Source organism: Eleutherodactylus coqui, chromosome 4 (assembly GCF_035609145.1).
Source record: "Eleutherodactylus coqui strain aEleCoq1 chromosome 4, aEleCoq1.hap1, whole genome shotgun sequence".
NCBI lineage: Eukaryota > Metazoa > Chordata > Amphibia > Anura > Eleutherodactylidae > Eleutherodactylus > Eleutherodactylus coqui.
In genome coordinates, this window is record NC_089840.1 from 197,004,873 (window position 1) to 197,028,377 (window position 23,505).

The window sequence follows — 23,505 nt, forward strand, 5'->3', positions numbered from 1 at the left end:
AATGTAATGTATTACACCATTATGATGTCATAATGTGTTAACAGCAAATAATAGAATGCAGAACTCCATTATGATGTCATAATTGTATTCATAGTAAGATAATAGAATGCAGAACTCCATTACGATGTCATAATGTAATGTATTACATCATTCTGATGTCATAATTTTAAATAATAGAATGCAGAACTCCATTATGATGTCATAATTGTATTCATAGTAAGATAATAGAATGCAGAACTCCATTACGATGTCATAATGTAATGTATAACACCATTATGATGTCCTAATGTGTTAACAGCAAATAATAGAATGCAGAACTCCATTATGATGTCATAATTGTATTGATAGTAAGATAATAGAATGCAGTACTCCATTATGATGCCATAATGTAATGTAAAACTGAATTATGATGTCATAATGTATTCATAGCAAGGGATAGAATGTACAACTTCATTATGATGTCACAATCTAGTAATAACAAAAGATGCAATGTAGAACTTCATTCTAATGTAATATAGAACTCCATTATGATGTCATAATTCTATTTATAGTAAGAGAATAGAATGCAGAACTCCATTACGATGTCATAATGTAATGTATAACACCATTATGATGTAATAATGTGATGTATAACACAATTATGATGTCGTAATGTGTTAACAGCAAAAGAAGAATGTAGATCTCCATTATGATGTCATAATTGTATTGATAGTAAGAGAATAGAATGCAGAACTCCATTACGATGTCATAATGTAATGTATAACACCATTATGATGTAATAATGTGTTAACAGCAAATAATAGAATGCAGAACTCCATTTTGATGTCATAATTGTATTGATAGTAAGAGAATAGAATGCAGAACTCCATTACGATGTCATAATGTAATGTATAACACCATTATGATTTCATAATGTGTTAACAGCAAATAATAGAATGCAGAACTCCATTATGATGTCATAATTGTATTGATAGTAAGATAATAGAATGCAGTACTCCATTATGATGTCATAATGTAATGTATAACACCATTATGATGTCATAATGTGTTAACAGCAAATAATAGAATGCAGAACTCCATTATGATGTCATAATTGTATTGATAGTAAGATAATAGAATGCAGAACTCCATTACGATGTCATAATGTAATGTATAACACCATTATGATGTCATCGTTTGTTAATAGCAACAGATAGAATGTAGAACTCCAATATGATGTCATATTGTAATGTATAACACCATTATGATGTCATAATGTGTTAACAGCAAAAGAAGAATGTAGAACTCCATTATGATGTCATAATTGTATTGATAGTAAGAGAATAGAATGCAAAACTCTGTTACGATGTCATAATGTAATGTATAACACCATGATGATGTCATAATGTGTTAACAGCAAATAATAGAATGCAGAACTCCATTATGATGTTATAATTGTATTGATATTAAGATAATAGAATGCAGAACTCCATTGCGTTGTCATAATGTAATGTATAACACCATTATGATGTCATAATTTGTTAATATCAACAGATAGAATGTAGTACTCCAATATGATGTCATAATGTATTGTATAACACCATTATAGTGTCATAATGTGTTAACAGCAAAAGAAGAATGTAGAACTCCATTATGATGTCATAATTGTACTGATAGTAAGATAATAGAATGCAGAACTCCATTACGATGTCATAATGTAATGTATAACACCATTATGATGTCATAATGTGTTAACAGCAAATAATAGAATGCAGAACTCCATTATGATGTCATAATTGTATTGATAGTAAGATAACAGAATGCAGAACTCCATTACAATGTCATAATGTAATGTATAACACCATTATGATGTCATAATTTGTTAATAGCAACAGATAGAATGCAGAACTCCAATTTGATGTCATAATGTAATGTATAACACCATTATGATGTCATAATGTGTTAACAGCAAATAAAAGAATGCAGAACTCCATTATGATGTTCTAATTGTATTGATAGTAAGAGAATAGAATGCAGAACTCCATTACGATGTCATAATGTAATGTATAACACCATTATGATGTCATGAATTTTTAATAGCAACAGAAGAATGCAGAACTCCATTATGATGTCATAATTGTATTGATAGTAAGAGAATAGAATGTAGAACTCTATTACGATGCCACAATGTAATGTATAACACCATTATGATGTCATTATATGTTAACAGCAAATAATAGAATGCAGAACTCCATTGTGTTGTCATAATTGTATTGATAGTAAGATAATAGAATGCAGAACTCCATTTTAATGTCATAATGTTATGTATAACACCATTATGATGTCATAATTTGTTAATAGCAACAGATAGAACGTACAACTCCAAAATGATGTCATAACGTAATGTATAACACCATTATGATGTCATAATATGTTAACAGCAAAAGAAGAATGTAGAACTCCATTATGATGTCATAATTGTATTGATAGTAAGATAACAAAATGCATAACTCCATTACGTTGTCATAATGTAATGTATAACACCATTATGATGTCATAATGTGTTAACAGCAAATAATAGAATGCAGAACTCCATTATGATGTCATAATTGTATTGATAGTAAGATAATAGAATGCAGAACTCCATTATGATGTCATAATGTAATGTATAACACCATTATGATGTCATAATGTGTTAACAGCAAAAGAAGAATGTAGAACTCCATTATGATGTCATAATTGTATTGATAGTAAGATAATAGAATGCAGAACTTCATTACGATGTCATATTGGTATGTATAACACCATTATGATGTCATAATGTGTTAACAGCAAATAATAGAATGCAGAACTCCATTATGAAGTCATAATTGTATTGATAGTAAGAAAATAGAATGCAGAACTCCATTACGATGTCATAATGTAATGTATAACACCATTATGATGTCATAATTTGTTAATAGCAACAGATAGAATGTAGAACTCCAATATGATGTCTTAATGTAATGTATAACACCATTATGAAGTCATAATGTGTTAACAGCAAAAGAAGAATGTAGAACTCCATTATGATGTCATAATTGTATTGATTGTAAGAGAATAGAATGCAGAACTTCATTACGATGTCATAATGTAATGTATAACACCATTATGATGTCATAATGTGTTAACAGCAAATAATAGAATGCAGAACTCCATTATGATGTCATAATTGTATTGATAGTAAGAGAATAGAATGCAGAACTCCATTACGATGTCATAATGTAATGTATAACACCATTATGATGTCATAATTTGTTAATAGCAACAGATAAAATGTAGAACTCCAATATGATGTTATAATGTAATGTATAACACCATTATGTTGTCATAATGTGTTAACAGCAAATAATAGAATACAGAACTCCATTATGATGTCATAATTGTATTGATAGTAAGATAATAGAATGCAGAACTCCATTATGATGTCATAATGTAATGTAAAACTGCATTATGATGTCATAATGTATTCATAGCAAGGGATAGAATGTACAACTCCATTATGATGTCACAATCTAGTAATAACAAAAGATGCAATGTAGAACTTCATTATAATGTAATATAGAACTCCATTATGATGTCATAATTGTATTGATAGTAAGATAATAGAATGCAGAACTCCATTACGATGTCATAATGCAATGTATAACACCATTATGATGTCATAATTTGTTAATAGCAACAGATAGAATGTAGAACTCCAATATGACGTCATAATGTAATATATAACACCAGTATGATGTCATAATGTGTTAACAGCAAAAGAAGAATGTAGAACTCCATTATGATGTCATAATTGTATTGATAGTAAGAGAATAGAATGCAGAACTCCATTACGATGCCATAATGTAATGTATAACACCATTATGATGTCATAATGTAATAACAGCAAATAATAGAATGCAGAACTCTATTATGATGTCATAGTTGTATTGATAGTAAGATAATAGAATGCAGAACTCCATAACGATGTCATAATGTAATGTATAACACCATTATGATGTCATAATTTGTTAATAGCAACAGATAGAATGTAGAACTCCAATTTGATGTCATAATGTAATGTATAACACCATTTTGATGTCATAATGTGTTAACAGCAAAAGAAGAATGTAGAACTCCATTATGATGTCATAATTGTATTGATAGTAAGAGAATAGAATGCAGAACTCCATTACGATGTCATAATGTAATGTATAACACCATTATGATGTCATAATATGTTAACAGCAAATAATAGAATGCAGAACTCCATTACTATGTCATAATGTAATGTATAACACCATTATGATGTCATAATTTGTTAATAGCAACAGATAGAATGTAGAACTCCAATTTGATGTTACAATGTAATGTATAAAACCAGTATTTTGTCATAATGTGTTAACAGCAAAAGAAGAATGTAGAACTCCATTATGATGCCATAATTGTATTGATAGTAAGATAATAGAATGCAGAACTCCATTACGATGTCATAATGCAATGTATAACACCATTATGATGTCATAATTTGTTAATAGCAACAGATAGAATGTAGAACTCCAATATGACGTCATAATGTAATATATAACACCAGTATGATGTCATAATGTGTTAAAAGCAAAAGAAGAATGTAGAACTCCATTATGATGTCATAATTGTATTGATAGTAAGAGAATAGAATGCAGAACTCCATTACGATGTCATAATGCAATGTATAACATCATTATGATGCCATAATGTAATAACAGCAAATAATAGAATGCAGAACTCTATTATGATGTCATAGTTGTATTGATAGTAAGATAATAGAATGCAGAACTCCATAACGAGGTCATAATGTAATGTATAACACCATTATGATGTCATAATTTGTTAATAGCAAAAGATAGAATGTAGAACTCCAATTTGATGTCATAATGTAATGTATAACACCATTTTGATGTCATAATGTGTTAACAGCAAAAGTAGAATGTAGAACTCCATTATGATGTCATAATTGTATTGATAGTAAGAGAATAGAATGCAGAACTCCATTACGATGTCATAATGTAATGTATAACACCATTATGATGTCATAATATGTTAACAGCAAATAATAGAATGCAGAACTCCATTACTATGTCATAATGTAATGTATAACACCATTATGATGTCATAATTTGTTAATAGCAACAGATAGAATGTAGAACTCCAATTTGATGTTACAATGTAATGTATAAAACCAGTATTTTGTCATAATGTGTTAACAGCAAAAGAAGAATGTAGAACTCCATTATGATGTCATAATTGTATTGATAGTAAGAGAATAGAATGCAGAACTCTATTACGATGTCATAATGCAATGTATAACACCATTATGATGCCATAATGTAATAACAGCAAATAATAGAATACAGAACTCCGTTATGATGTCATAATTGTATTGATAGTAAGAGAATAGAATGCAGAACTACATTACAATGTCATATTGTAATGTATAACACCATTATGATGTCATAATGTGTTAACAGCAAAAGAAGAATGTAGAACTCCATTATGATGTCATAATTGTATTGATAGTAAGAGAATAGAATGCAAAACTCTGTTACGATGTCATAATGTAATGTATAACACCATTATGATGTCATAATGTGTTAACAGCAAATAATAGAATGCAGAACTCCATTATGATGTTATAATTGTATTGATATTAAGATAATAGAATGCAGAACTCCATTGCGTTGTCATAATGTAATGTATAACACCATTATGATGTCATAATTTGTTAATATCAACAGATAGAATGTAGTACTCCAATATGATGTCATAATGTATTGTATAACACCATTATAGTGTCATAATGTGTTAACAGCAAAAGAAGAATGTAGAACTCCATTATGATGTCATAATTGTACTGATAGTAAGATAATAGAATGCAGAACTCCATTACGATGTCATAATGTAATGTATAACACCATTATGATGTCATAATGTGTTAACAGCAAATAATAGAATGCAGAACTCCATTATGATGTCATAATTGTATTGATAGTAAGATAACAGAATGCAGAACTCCATTACAATGTCATAATGTAATGTATAACACCATTATGATGTCATAATTTGTTAATAGCAACAGATAGAATGCAGAACTCCAATTTGATGTCATAATGTAATGTATAACACCATTATGATGTCATAATGTGTTAACAGCAAATAATAGAATGCAGAACTCCATTATGATGTTCTAATTGTATTGATAGTAAGAGAATAGAATGCAGAACTCCATTACGATGTCATAATGTAATGTATAACACCATTATGATGTCATGATTTTTTAATAGCAACAGAAGAATGCAGAACTCCATTATGATGTCATAATTGTATTGATAGTAAGAGAATAGAATGTAGAACTCTATTACGATGCCACAATGTAATGTATAACACCATTATGATGTCATAATATGTTAACAGCAAATAATAGAATGCAGAACTCCATTGTGTTGTCATAATTGTATTGATAGTAAGATAATAGAATGCAGAACTCCATTTTAATGTCATAATGTAATGTATAACACCATTATGATGTCATAATTTGTTAATAGCAACAGATAGAATGTACAACTCCAAAATGATGTCATAACGTAATGTATAACACCATTATGATGTCATAATATGTTAACAGCAAAAGAAGAATGTAGAACTCCATTATGATGTCATAATTGTATTGATAGTAAGATAACAGAATGCATAACTCCATTACGTTGTCATAATGTAATGTATAACACCATTATGATGTCATAATGTGTTAACAGCAAATAATAGAATGCAGAACTCCATTATGATGTCATAATTGTATTGATAGTAAGATAATAGAATGCAGAACTCCATTATGATGTCATAATGTAATGTATAACACCATTATGATGTCATAATGTGTTAACAGCAAAAGAAGAATGTAGAACTCCATTATGATGTCATAATTGTATTGATAGTAAGATAATAGAATGCAGAACTTCATTACGATGTCATAATGTAATGTATAACACCATTATGATGTCATAATGTGTTAACAGCCAATAATAGAAGGCAGAACTCCATTATGAAGTCATAATTGTATTGATAGTAAGAAAATAGAATGCAGAACTCCATTACGATGTCATAATGTAATGTATAACACCATTATGATGTCATAATTTGTTAATAGCAACAGATAGAATGTAGAACTCCAATATGATGTCTTAATGTAATGTATAACACCATTATGAAGTCATAATGTGTTAACAGCAAAAGAAGAATGTAGAACTCCATTATGATGTCATAATTGTATTGATTGTAAGAGAATAGAATGCAGAACTTCATTACGATGTCATAATGTAATGTATAACACCATTATGATGTCATAATGTGTTAACAGCAAATAATAGAATGCAGAACTCCATTATGATGTCATAATTGTATTGATAGTAAGAGAATAGAATGCAGAACTCCATTACGATGTCATAATGTAATGTATAACACCATTATGATGTCATAATTTGTTAATAGCAACAGATAAAATGTAGAACTCCAATATGATGTTATAATGTAATGTATAACACCATTATGTTGTCATAATGTGTTAACAGCAAATAATAGAATACAGAACTCCATTATGATGTCATAATTGTATTGATAGTAAGATAATAGAATGCAGAACTCCATTATGATGTCATAATGTAATGTAAAACTGCATTATGATGTCATAATGTATTCATAGCAAGGGATAGAATGTACAACTCCATTATGATGTCACAATCTAGTAATAACAAAAGATGCAATGTAGAACTTCATTATAATGTAATATAGAACTCCATTATGATGTCATAATTGTATTGATAGTAAGATAATAGAATGCAGAACTCCATTACGATGTCATAATGCAATGTATAACACCATTATGATGTCATAATTTGTTAATAGCAACAGATAGAATGTAGAACTCCAATATGACGTCATAATGTAATATATAACACCAGTATGATGTCATAATGTGTTAACAGCAAAAGAAGAATGTAGAACTCCATTATGATGTCATAATTGTATTGATAGTAAGAGAATAGAATGCAGAACTCCATTACGATGCCATAATGTAATGTATAACACCATTATGATGTCATAATGTAATAACAGCAAATAATAGAATGCAGAACTCTATTATGATGTCATAGTTGTATTGATAGTAAGATAATAGAATGCAGAACTCCATAACGATGTCATAATGTAATGTATAACACCATTATGATGTCATAATTTGTTAATAGCAAAAGATAGAATGTAGAACTCCAATTTGATGTCATAATGTAATGTATAACACCATTTTGATGTCATAATGTGTTAACAGCAAAAGAAGAATGTAGAACTCCATTATGATGTCATAATTGTATTGATAGTAAGAGAATAGAATGCAGAACTCCATTACGATGTCATAATGTAATGTATAACACCATTATGATGTCATAATATGTTAACAGCAAATAATAGAATGCAGAACTCCATTACTATGTCATAATGTAATGTATAACACCATTATGATGTCATAATTTGTTAATAGCAACAGATAGAATGTAGAACTCCAATTTGATGTTACAATGTAATGTATAAAACCAGTATTTTGTCATAATGTGTTAACAGCAAAAGAAGAATGTAGAACTCCATTATGATGTCATAATTGTATTGATAGTAAGAGAATAGAATGCAGAACTCTATTACGATGTCATAATGCAATGTATAACACCATTATGATGCCATAATGTAATAACAGCAAATAATAGAATACAGAACTCCGTTATGATGTCATAATTGTATTGATAGTAAGAGAATAGAATGCAGAACTACATTACAATGTCATATTGTAATGTATAACACCATTATGATGTCATAATGTGTTAACAGCAAAAGAAGAATGTAGAACTCCATTATGATGTCATAATTGTATTGATAGTAAGAGAATAGAATGCAAAACTCTGTTACGATGTCATAATGTAATGTATAACACCATTATGATGTCATAATGTGTTAACAGCAAATAATAGAATGCAGAACTCCATTATGATGTTATAATTGTATTGATATTAAGATAATAGAATGCAGAACTCCATTGCGTTGTCATAATGTAATGTATAACACCATTATGATGTCATAATTTGTTAATATCAACAGATAGAATGTAGTACTCCAATATGATGTCATAATGTATTGTATAACACCATTATAGTGTCATAATGTGTTAACAGCAAAAGAAGAATGTAGAACTCCATTATGATGTCATAATTGTACTGATAGTAAGATAATAGAATGCAGAACTCCATTACGATGTCATAATGTAATGTATAACACCATTATGATGTCATAATGTGTTAACAGCAAATAATAGAATGCAGAACTCCATTATGATGTCATAATTGTATTGATAGTAAGATAACAGAATGCAGAACTCCATTACAATGTCATAATGTAATGTATAACACCATTATGATGTCATAATTTGTTAATAGCAACAGATAGAATGCAGAACTCCAATTTGATGTCATAATGTAATGTATAACACCATTATGATGTCATAATGTGTTAACAGCAAATAATAGAATGCAGAACTCCATTATGATGTTCTAATTGTATTGATAGTAAGAGAATAGAATGCAGAACTCCATTACGATGTCATAATGTAATGTATAACACCATTATGATGTCATGATTTTTTAATAGCAACAGAAGAATGCAGAACTCCATTATGATGTCATAATTGTATTGATAGTAAGAGAATAGAATGTAGAACTCTATTACGATGCCACAATGTAATGTATAACACCATTATGATGTCATAATATGTTAACAGCAAATAATAGAATGCAGAACTCCATTGTGTTGTCATAATTGTATTGATAGTAAGATAATAGAATGCAGAACTCCATTTTAATGTCATAATGTAATGTATAACACCATTATGATGTCATAATTTGTTAATAGCAACAGATAGAATGTACAACTCCAAAATGATGTCATAACGTAATGTATAACACCATTATGATGTCATAATATGTTAACAGCAAAAGAAGAATGTAGAACTCCATTATGATGTCATAATTGTATTGATAGTAAGATAACAGAATGCATAACTCCATTACGTTGTCATAATGTAATGTATAACACCATTATGATGTCATAATGTGTTAACAGCAAATAATAGAATGCAGAACTCCATTATGATGTCATAATTGTATTGATAGTAAGATAATAGAATGCAGAACTCCATTATGATGTCATAATGTAATGTATAACACCATTATGATGTCATAATGTGTTAACAGCAAAAGAAGAATGTAGAACTCCATTATGATGTCATAATTGTATTGATAGTAAGATAATAGAATGCAGAACTTCATTACGATGTCATAATGTAATGTATAACACCATTATGATGTCATAATGTGTTAACAGCCAATAATAGAATGCAGAACTCCATTATGAAGTCATAATTGTATTGATAGTAAGAAAATAGAATGCAGAACTCCATTACGATGTCATAATGTAATGTATAACACCATTATGATGTCATAATTTGTTAATAGCAACAGATAGAATGTAGAACTCCAATATGATGTCTTAATGTAATGTATAACACCATTATGAAGTCATAATGTGTTAACAGCAAAAGAAGAATGTAGAACTCCATTATGATGTCATAATTGTATTGATTGTAAGAGAATAGAATGCAGAACTTCATTACGATGTCATAATGTAATGTATAACACCATTATGATGTCATAATGTGTTAACAGCAAATAATAGAATGCAGAACTCCATTATGATGTCATAATTGTATTGATAGTAAGAGAATAGAATGCAGAACTCCATTACGATGTCATAATGTAATGTATAACACCATTATGATGTCATAATTTGTTAATAGCAACAGATAAAATGTAGAACTCCAATATGATGTTATAATGTAATGTATAACACCATTATGTTGTCATAATGTGTTAACAGCAAATAATAGAATACAGAACTCCATTATGATGTCATAATTGTATTGATAGTAAGATAATAGAATGCAGAACTCCATTATGATGTCATAATGTAATGTAAAACTGCATTATGATGTCATAATGTATTCATAGCAAGGGATAGAATGTACAACTCCATTATGATGTCACAATCTAGTAATAACAAAAGATGCAATGTAGAACTTCATTATAATGTAATATAGAACTCCATTATGATGTCATAATTGTATTGATAGTAAGATAATAGAATGCAGAACTCCATTACGATGTCATAATGCAATGTATAACACCATTATGATGTCATAATTTGTTAATAGCAACAGATAGAATGTAGAACTCCAATATGACGTCATAATGTAATATATAACACCAGTATGATGTCATAATGTGTTAACAGCAAAAGAAGAATGTAGAACTCCATTATGATGTCATAATTGTATTGATAGTAAGAGAATAGAATGCAGAACTCCATTACGATGCCATAATGTAATGTATAACACCATTATGATGTCATAATGTAATAACAGCAAATAATAGAATGCAGAACTCTATTATGATGTCATAGTTGTATTGATAGTAAGATAATAGAATGCAGAACTCCATAACGATGTCATAATGTAATGTATAACACCATTATGATGTCATAATTTGTTAATAGCAAAAGATAGAATGTAGAACTCCAATTTGATGTCATAATGTAATGTATAACACCATTTTGATGTCATAATGTGTTAACAGCAAAAGAAGAATGTAGAACTCCATTATGATGTCATAATTGTATTGATAGTAAGAGAATAGAATGCAGAACTCCATTACGATGTCATAATGTAATGTATAACACCATTATGATGTCATAATATGTTAACAGCAAATAATAGAATGCAGAACTCCATTACTATGTCATAATGTAATGTATAACACCATTATGATGTCATAATTTGTTAATAGCAACAGATAGAATGTAGAACTCCAATTTGATGTTACAATGTAATGTATAAAACCAGTATTTTGTCATAATGTGTTAACAGCAAAAGAAGAATGTAGAACTCCATTATGATGTCATAATTGTATTGATAGTAAGAGAATAGAATGCAGAACTCTATTACGATGTCATAATGCAATGTATAACACCATTATGATGCCATAATGTAATAACAGCAAATAATAGAATACAGAACTCCGTTATGATGTCATAATTGTATTGATAGTAAGAGAATAGAATGCAGAACTACATTACAATGTCATATTGTAATGTATAACACCATTATGATGTCATAATGTGTTAACAGCAAAAGAAGAATGTAGAACTCCATTATGATGTCATAATTGTATTGATAGTAAGAGAATAGAATGCAAAACTCTGTTACGATGTCATAATGTAATGTATAACACCATTATGATGTCATAATGTGTTAACAGCAAATAATAGAATGCAGAACTCCATTATGATGTTATAATTGTATTGATATTAAGATAATAGAATGCAGAACTCCATTGCGTTGTCATAATGTAATGTATAACACCATTATGATGTCATAATTTGTTAATATCAACAGATAGAATGTAGTACTCCAATATGATGTCATAATGTATTGTATAACACCATTATAGTGTCATAATGTGTTAACAGCAAAAGAAGAATGTAGAACTCCATTATGATGTCATAATTGTACTGATAGTAAGATAATAGAATGCAGAACTCCATTACGATGTCATAATGTAATGTATAACACCATTATGATGTCATAATGTGTTAACAGCAAATAATAGAATGCAGAACTCCATTATGATGTCATAATTGTATTGATAGTAAGATAACAGAATGCATAACTCCATTACGTTGTCATAATGTAATGTATAACACCATTATGATGTCATAATGTGTTAACAGCAAATAATAGAATGCAGAACTCCATTATGATGTCATAATTGTATTGATAGTAAGATAATAGAATGCAGAACTCCATTATGATGTCATAATGTAATGTATAACACCATTATGATGTCATAATGTGTTAACAGCAAAAGAAGAATGTAGAACTCCATTATGATGTCATAATTGTATTGATAGTAAGAGAATAGAATGCAGAACTCCATTACGATGTCATAATGTAATGTATAACACCATTATGATGTCATAATTTGTTAATAGCAACAGATAAAATGTAGAACTCCAATATGATGTTATAATGTAATGTATAACACCATTATGTTGTCATAATGTGTTAACAGCAAATAATAGAATACAGAACTCCATTATGATGTCATAATTGTATTGATAGTAAGATAATAGAATGCAGAACTCCATTATGATGTCATAATGTAATGTAAAACTGCATTATGATGTCATAATGTATTCATAGCAAGGGATAGAATGTACAACTCCATTATGATGTCACAATCTAGTAATAACAAAAAATGCAATGTAGAACTTCATTATAATGTAATATAGAACTCCATTATGATGTCATAATTGTATTGATAGTAAGATAATAGAATGCAGAACTCCATTACGATGTCATAATGCAATGTATAACACCATTATGATGTCATAATTTGTTAATAGCAACAGATAGAATGTAGAACTCCAATATGACGTCATAATGTAATATATAACACCAGTATGATGTCATAATGTGTTAAAAGCAAAAGAAGAATGTAGAACTCCATTATGATGTCATAATTGTATTGATAGTAAGAGAATAGAATGCAGAACTCCATTACGATGTCATAATGCAATGTATAACATCATTATGATGCCATAATGTAATAACAGCAAATAATAGAATGCAGAACTCTATTATGATGTCATAGTTGTATTGATAGTAAGATAATAGAATGCAGAACTCCATAACGATGTCATAATGTAATGTATAACACCATTATGATGTCATAATTTGTTAATAGCAACAGATAGAATGTAGAACTCCAATTTGATGTCATAATGTAATGTATAACACCATTTTGATGTCATAATGTGTTAACAGCAAAAGAAGAATGTAGAACTCCATTATGATGTCATAATTGTATTGATAGTAAGAGAATAGAATGCAGAACTCCATTACGATGTCATAATGTAATGTATAACACCATTATGATGTCATAATATGTTAACAGCAAATAATAGAATGCAGAACTCCATTACTATGTCATAATGTAATGTATAACACCATTATGATGTCATAATTTGTTAATAGCAACAGATAGAATGTAGAACTCCAATTTGATGTTACAATGTAATGTATAAAACCAGTATTTTGTCATAATGTGTTAACAGCAAAAGAAGAATGTAGAACTCCATTATGATGTCATAATTGTATTGATAGTAAGATAATAGAATGCAGAACTCCATTACGATGTCATAATGCAATGTATAACACCATTATGATGTCATAATTTGTTAATAGCAACAGATAGAATGTAGAACTCCAATATGACGTCATAATGTAATATATAACACCAGTATGATGTCATAATGTGTTAAAAGCAAAAGAAGAATGTAGAACTCCATTATGATGTCATAATTGTATTGATAGTAAGAGAATAGAATGCAGAACTCCATTACGATGTCATAATGCAATGTATAACATCATTATGATGCCATAATGTAATAACAGCAAATAATAGAATGCAGAACTCTATTATGATGTCATAGTTGTATTGATAGTAAGATAATAGAATGCAGAACTCCATAACGATGTCATAATGTAATGTATAACACCATTATGATGTCATAATTTGTTAATAGCAACAGATAGAATGTAGAACTCCAATTTGATGTCATAATGTAATGTATAACACCATTTTGATGTCATAATGTGTTAACAGCAAAAGAAGAATGTAGTACTCCATTATGATGTCATAATTGTATTGATAGTAAGAGAATAGAATGCAGAACTCCATTACGATGTCATAATGTAATGTATAACACCATTATGATGTCATAATATGTTAACAGCAAATAATAGAATGCAGAACTCCATTACTATGTCATAATGTAATGAATAACACCATTATGATGTCATAATTTGTTAATATCAACAGATAGAATGTAGAACTCCAATTTGATGTTACAATGTAATGTATAAAACCAGTATTTTGTCATAATGTGTTAACAGCAAAAGAAGAATGTAGAACTCCATTATGATGTCATAATTGTATTGATAGTAAGATAATACAATGCAGAACTCCATTACGATGTCATAATGCAATGTATAACACCATTATGATGTCATAATTTGTTAATAGCAACAGATAGAATGTAGAACTCCAATATGACGTCATAATGTAATATATAACACCAGTATGATGTCATAATGTGTTAAAAGCAAAAGAAGAATGTAGAACTCCATTATGATGTCATAATTGTATTGATAGTAAGAGAATAGAATGCAGAACTCCATTACGATGTCATAATGCAATGTATAACATCATTATGATGCCATAATGTAATAACAGCAAATAATAGAATGCATAACTCTATTATGATGTCATAGTTGTATTGATAGTAAGATAATAGAATGCAGAACTCCATAACGATGTCATAATGTAATGTATAACACCATTATGATGTCATAATTTGTTAATAGCAACAGATAGAATGTAGAACTCCAATTTGATGTCATAATGTAATGTATAACACCATTTTGATGTCATAATGTGTTAACAGCAAAAGAAGAATGTAGAACTCCATTATGATGTCATAATTGTATTGATAGTAAGAGAATAGAATGCAGAACTCCATTACGATGTCATAATGTAATGTATAACACCATTATGATGTCATAATATGTTAACAGCAAATAATAGAATGCAGAACTCCATTACTATGTCATAATGTAATGTATAACACCATTATGATGTCATAATTTGTTAATAGCAACAGATAGAATGTAGAACTCCAATTTGATGTTACAATGTAATGTATAAAACCAGTATTTTGTCATAATGTGTTAACAGCAAAAGAAGAATGTAGAACTCCATTATGATGTCATAATTGTATTGATAGTAAGATAATAGAATGCAGAACTCCATTACGATGTCATAATGCAATGTATAACACCATTATGATGTCATAATTTGTTAATAGCAACAGATAGAATGTAGAACTCCAATATGACGTCATAATGTAATATATAACACCAGTATGATGTCATAATGTGTTAAAAGCAAAAGAAGAATGTAGAACTCCATTATGATGTCATAATTGTATTGATAGTAAGAGAATAGAATGCAGAACTCCATTACGATGTCATAATGCAATGTATAACATCATTATGATGCCATAATGTAATAACAGCAAATAATAGAATGCAGAACTCTATTATGATGTCATAGTTGTATTGATAGTAAGATAATAGAATGCAGAACTCCATAACGATGTCATAATGTAATGTATAACACCATTATGATGTCATAATTTGTTAATAGCAAAAGATAGAATGTAGAACTCCAATTTGATGTCATAATGTAATGTATAACACCATTTTGATGTCATAATGTGTTAACAGCAAAAGAAGAATGTAGAACTCCATTATGATGTCATAATTGTATTGATAGTAAGAGAATAGAATGCAGAACTCCATTACGATGTCATAATGTAATGTATAACACCATTATGATGTCATAATATGTTAACAGCAAATAATAGAATGCAGAACTCCATTACTATGTCATAATGTAATGTATAACACCATTATGATGTCATAATTTGTTAATAGCAACAGATAGAATGTAGAACTCCAATTTGATGTTACAATGTAATGTATAAAACCAGTATTTTGTCATAATGTGTTAACAGCAAAAGAAGAATGTAGAACTCCATTATGATGTCATAATTGTATTGATAGTAAGAGAAGAGAATGCAGAACTCTATTACGATGTCATAATGCAATGTATAACACCATTATGATGCCATAATGTAATAACAGCAAATAATAGAATACAGAACTCCGTTATGATGTCATAATTGTATTGATAGTAAGAGAATAGAATGCAGAACTACATTACAATGTCATATTGTAATGTTTAACACCATTATGATGTCATAATGTGTTAACAGCAAAAGAAGAATGTAGAACTCCATTATGATGTCATAATTGTATTGATAGTAAGAGAATAGAATGCAAAACTCTGTTACGATGTCATAATGTAATGTATAACACCATTATGATGTCATAATGTGTTAACAGCAAATAATAGAATGCAGAACTCCATTATGATGTTATAATTGTATTGATATTAAGATAATAGAATGCAGAACTCCATTGCGTTGTCATAATGTAATGTATAACACCATTATGATGTCATAATTTGTTAATATCAACAGATAGAATGTAGTACTCCAATATGATGTCATAATGTATTGTATAACACCATTATAGTGTCATAATGTGTTAACAGCAAAAGAAGAATGTAGAACTCCATTCTGATGTCATAATTGTACTGATAGTAAGATAATAGAATGCAGAACTCCATTACGATGTCATAATGTAATGTATAACACCATTATGATGTCATAATGTGTTAACAGCAAATAATAGAATGCAGAACTCCATTATGATGTCATAATTGTATTGATAGTAAGATAACAGAATGCATAACTCCATTACGTTGTCATAATGTAATGTATAACACCATTATGATGTCATAATGTGTTAACAGCAAATAATAGAATGCAGAACTCCATTATGATGTCATAATTGTATTGATAGTAAGATAATAGAATGCAGAACTCCATTATGATGTCATAATGTAATGTATAACACCATTATGATGTCATAATGTGTTAACAGCAAAAGAAGAATGTAGAACTCCATTATGATGTCATAATTGTATTGATAGTAAGATAATAGAATGCAGAACTTCATTACGATGTCATAATGTAATGTATAACACCATTATGATGTCATAATGTGTTAACAGCAAATAATAGAATGCAGAACTCCATTATGAAGTCATAATTGTATTGATAGTAAGAAAATAGAATGCAGAACTCCATTACGATGTCATAATGTAATGTATAACACCATTATGATGTCATAATTTGTTAATAGCAACAGATAGAATGTAGAACTCCAATATGATGTCTTAATGTAATGTATAACACCATTATGAAGTCATAATGTGTTAACAGCAAAAGAAGAATGTAGAACTCCATTATGATGTCATAATTGTATTGATAGTAAGAGAATAGAATGCAGAACTTCATTACGATGTCATAATGTAATGTATAACACCATTATGATGTCATAATGTGTTAACAGCAAATAATAGAATGCAGAACTCCATTATGATGTCATAATTGTATTGATAGTAAGAGAATAGAATGCAGAACTCCATTACGATGTCATAATGTAATGTATAACACCATTATGATGTCATAATTTGTTAATAGCAACAGATAAAATGTAGAACTCCAATATGATGTTATAATGTAATGTATAACACCGTTATGTTGTCATAATGTGTTAACAGCAAATAATAGAATACAGAACTCCATTATGATGTCATAATTGTATTGATAGTAAGATAATAGAATGCAGAACTCCATTATGATGTCATAATGTAATGTAAAACTGCATTATGATGTCATAATGTATTCATAGCAAGGGATAGAATGTACAACTCCATTATGATGTCACAATCTAGTAATAACAAAAGATGCAATGTAGAACTTCATTATAATGTAATATAGAACTCCATTATGATGTCATAATTGTATTGATAGTAAGATAATAGAATGCAGAACTCCATTACGATGTCATAATGCAATGTATAACACCATTATGATGTCATAATTTGTTAATAGCAACAGATAGAATGTAGAACTCCAATATGACGTCATAATGTAATATATAACACCAGTATGATGTCATAATGTGTTAAAAGCAAAAGAAGAATGTAGAACTCCATTATGATGTCATAATTGTATTGATAGTAAGAGAATAGAATGCAGAACTCCATTACGATGTCATAATGCAATGTATAACATCATTATGATGCCATAATGTAATAACAGCAAATAATAGAATGCAGAACTCTATTATGATGTCATAGTTGTATTGATAGTAAGATAATAGAATGCAGAACTCCATAACGATGTCATAATGTAATGTATAACACCATTATGATGTCATAATTTGTTAATAGCAACAGATAGAATGTAGAACTCCAATTTGATGTCATAATGTAATGTATAACACCATTTTGATGTCATAATGTGTTAACAGCAAAAGAAGAATGTAGTACTCCATTATGATGTCATAATTGTATTGATAGTAAGAGAATAGAATGCAGAACTCCATTACGATGTCATAATGTAATGTATAACACCATTATGATGTCATAATATGTTAACAGCAAATAATAGAATGCAGAACTCCATTACTATGTCATAATGTAATGAATAACACCATTATGATGTCATAATTTGTTAATATCAACAGATAGAATGTAGAACTCCAATTTGATGTTACAATGTAATGTATAAAACCAGTATTTTGTCATAATGTGTTAACAGCAAAAGAAGAATGTAGAACTCCATTATGATGTCATAATTGTATTGATAGTAAGATAATACAATGCAGAACTCCATTACGATGTCATAATGCAATGTATAACACCATTATGATGTCATAATTTGTTAATAGCAACAGATAGAATGTAGAACTCCAATATGACGTCATAATGTAATATATAACACCAGTATGATGTCATAATGTGTTAAAAGCAAAAGAAGAATGTAGAACTCCATTATGATGTCATAATTGTATTGATAGTAAGAGAATAGAATGCAGAACTCCATTACGATGTCATAATGCAATGTATAACATCATTATGATGCCATAATGTAATAACAGCAAATAATAGAATGCAGAACTCTATTATGATGTCATAGTTGTATTGATAGTAAGATAATAGAATGCAGAACTCCATAACGATGTCATAATGTAATGTATAACACCATTATGATGTCATAATTTGTTAATAGCAAAAGATAGAATGTAGAACTCCAATTTGATGTCATAATGTAATGTATAACACCATTTTGATGTCATAATGTGTTAACAGCAAAAGAAGAATGTAGAACTCCATTATGATGTCATAATTGTATTGATAGTAAGAGAATAGAATGCAGAACTCCATTACGATGTCATAATGTAATGTATAACACCATTATGATGTCATAATATGTTAACAGCAAATAATAGAATGCAGAACTCCATTACTATGTCATAATGTAATGTATAACACCATTATGATGTCATAATTTGTTAATAGCAACAGATAGAATGTAGAACTCCAATTTGATGTTACAATGTAATGTATAAAACCAGTATTTTGTCATAATGTGTTAACAGCAAAAGAAGAATGTAGAACTCCATTATGATGTCATAATTGTATTGATAGTAAGAGAATAGAATGCAGAACTCTATTACGATGTCATAATGCAATGTATAACACCATTATGATGCCATAATGTAATAACAGCAAATAATAGAATACAGAACTCCATTATGATGTCATAATTGTATTGATAGTAAGAGAATAGAATGCAGAACTACATTACAATGTCATATTGTAATGTATAACACCATTATGATGTCATAATGTGTTAACAGCAAAAGAAGAATGTAGAACTCCATTATGATGTCATAATTGTATTGATAGTAAGAGAATAGAATGCAAAACTCTGTTACGATGTCATAATGTAATGTATAACACCATTATGATGTCATAATGTGTTAACAGCAAATAATAGAATGCAGAACTCCATTATGATGTTATAATTGTATTGATATTAAGATAATAGAATGCAGAACTCCATTGCGTTGTCATAATGTAATGTATAACACCATTATGATGTCATAATTTGTTAATATCAACAGATAGAATGTAGTACTCCAATATGATGTCATAATGTATTGTATAACACCATTATAGTGTCATAATGTGTTAACAGCAAAAGAAGAATGTAGAACTCCATTATGATGTCATAATTGTACTGATAGTAAGATAATAGAATGCAGAACTCCATTACGATGTCATAATGTAATGTATAACACCATTATGATGTCATAATGTATTAACAGCAAATAATAGAATGCAGAACTCCATTATGATGTCATAATTGTATTGATAGTAAGATAACAGAATGCAGAACTCCATTACAATGTCATAATGTAATGTATAACACCATTATGATGTCATAATTTGTTAATAGCAACAGATAGAATGCAGAACTCCAATTTGATGTCATAATGTAATGTATAACACCATTATGATGTCATAATGTGTTAACAGCAAATAATAGAATGCAGAACTCCATTATGATGTTCTAATTGTATTGATAGTAAGAGAATAGAATGCAGAACTCCATTACGATGTCATAATGTAATGTATAACACCATTATGATGTCATGATTTTTTAATAGCAACAGAAGAATGCAGAACTCCATTATGATGTCATAATTGTATTGATAGTAAGAGAATAGAATGTAGAACTCTATTACGATGCCACAATGTAATGTATAACACCATTATGATGTCATAATATGTTAACAGCAAATAATAGAATGCAGAACTCCATTGTGTTGTCATAATTGTATTGATAGTAAGATAATAGAATGCAGAACTCCATTTTAATGTCATAATGTAATGTATAACACCATTATGATGTCATAATTTGTTAATAGCAACAGATAGAATGTACAACTCCAAAATGATGTCATAACGTAATGTATAACACCATTATGATGTCATAATATGTTAACAGCAAAAGAAGTATGTAGAACTCCATTATGATGTCATAATTGTATTGATAGTAAGATAACAGAATGCATAACTCCATTACGTTGTCATAATGTAATGTATAACACCATTATGATGTCATAATGTGTTAACAGCAAATAATAGAATGCAGAACTCCATTATGATGTCATAATTGTATTGATAGTAAGATAATAGAATGCAGAACTCCATTATGATGTCATAATGTAATGTATAACACCATTATGATGTCATAATGTGTTAACAGCAAAAGAAGAATGTAGAACTCCATTATGATGTCATAATTGTATTGATAGTAAGATAATAGAATGCAGAACTTCATTACGATGTCATAATGTAATGTATAACACCATTATGATGTCATAATGTGTTAACAGCAAATAATAGAATGCAGAACTCCATTATGATGTCATAATTGTATTGATAGTAAGAAAATAGAATGCAGAACTCCATTACGATGTCATAATGTAATGTATAACACCATTATGATGTCATAATTTGTTAATAGCAACAGATAGAATGTAGAACTCCAATATGATGTCTTAATGTAATGTATAACACCATTATGAAGTCATAATGTGTTAACAGCAAAAGAAGAATGTAGAACTCCATTATGATGTCATAATTGTATTGATAGTAAGAGAATAGAATGCAGAACTTCATTACGATGTCATAATGTAATGTATAACACCATTATGATGTCATAATGTGTTAACAGCAAATAATAGAATGCAGAACTCCATTATGATGTCATAATTGTATTGATAGTAAGAGAATAGAATGCAGAACTCCATTACGATGTCATAATGTAATGTATAACACCATTATGATGTCATAATTTGTTAATAGCAACAGATAAAATGTAGAACTCCAATATGATGTTATAATGTAATGTATAACACCATTATGTTGTCATAATGTGTTAACAGCAAATAATAGAATACAGAACTCCATTATGATGTCATAATTGTATTGATAGTAAGATAATAGAATGCAGAACTCCATTATGATGTCATAATGTAATGTAAAACTGCATTATGATGTCATAATGTATTCATAGCAAGGGATAGAATGTACAACTCCATTATGATGTCACAATCTAGTAATAACAAAAGATGCAATGTAGAACTTCATTATAATGTAATATAGAACTCCATTATGATGTCATAATTGTATTGATAGTAAGATAATAGAATGCAGAACTCCATTACGATGTCATAATGCAATGTATAACACCATTATGATGTCATAATTTGTTAATAGCAACAGATAGAATGAAGAACCCCAATATGACGTCATAATGTAATATATAACACCAGTATGAGGTCATAATGTGTTAAAAGCAAAAGAAGAATGTAGAACTCCATTATGATGTCATAATTGTATTGATAGTAAGAGAATAGAATGCAGAACTCCATTACGATGTCATAATGCAATGTATAACATCATTATGATGCCATAATGTAATAACAGCAAATAATAGAATGCAGAACTCTATTATGATGTCATAGTTGTATTGATAGTAAGATAATAGAATGCAGAACTCCATAACGATGTCATAATGTAATGTATAACACCATTATGATGTCATAATTTGTTAATAGCAACAGATAGAATGTAGAACTCCAATTTGATGTCATAATGTAATGTATAACACCATTTTGATGTCATAATGTGTTAACAGCAA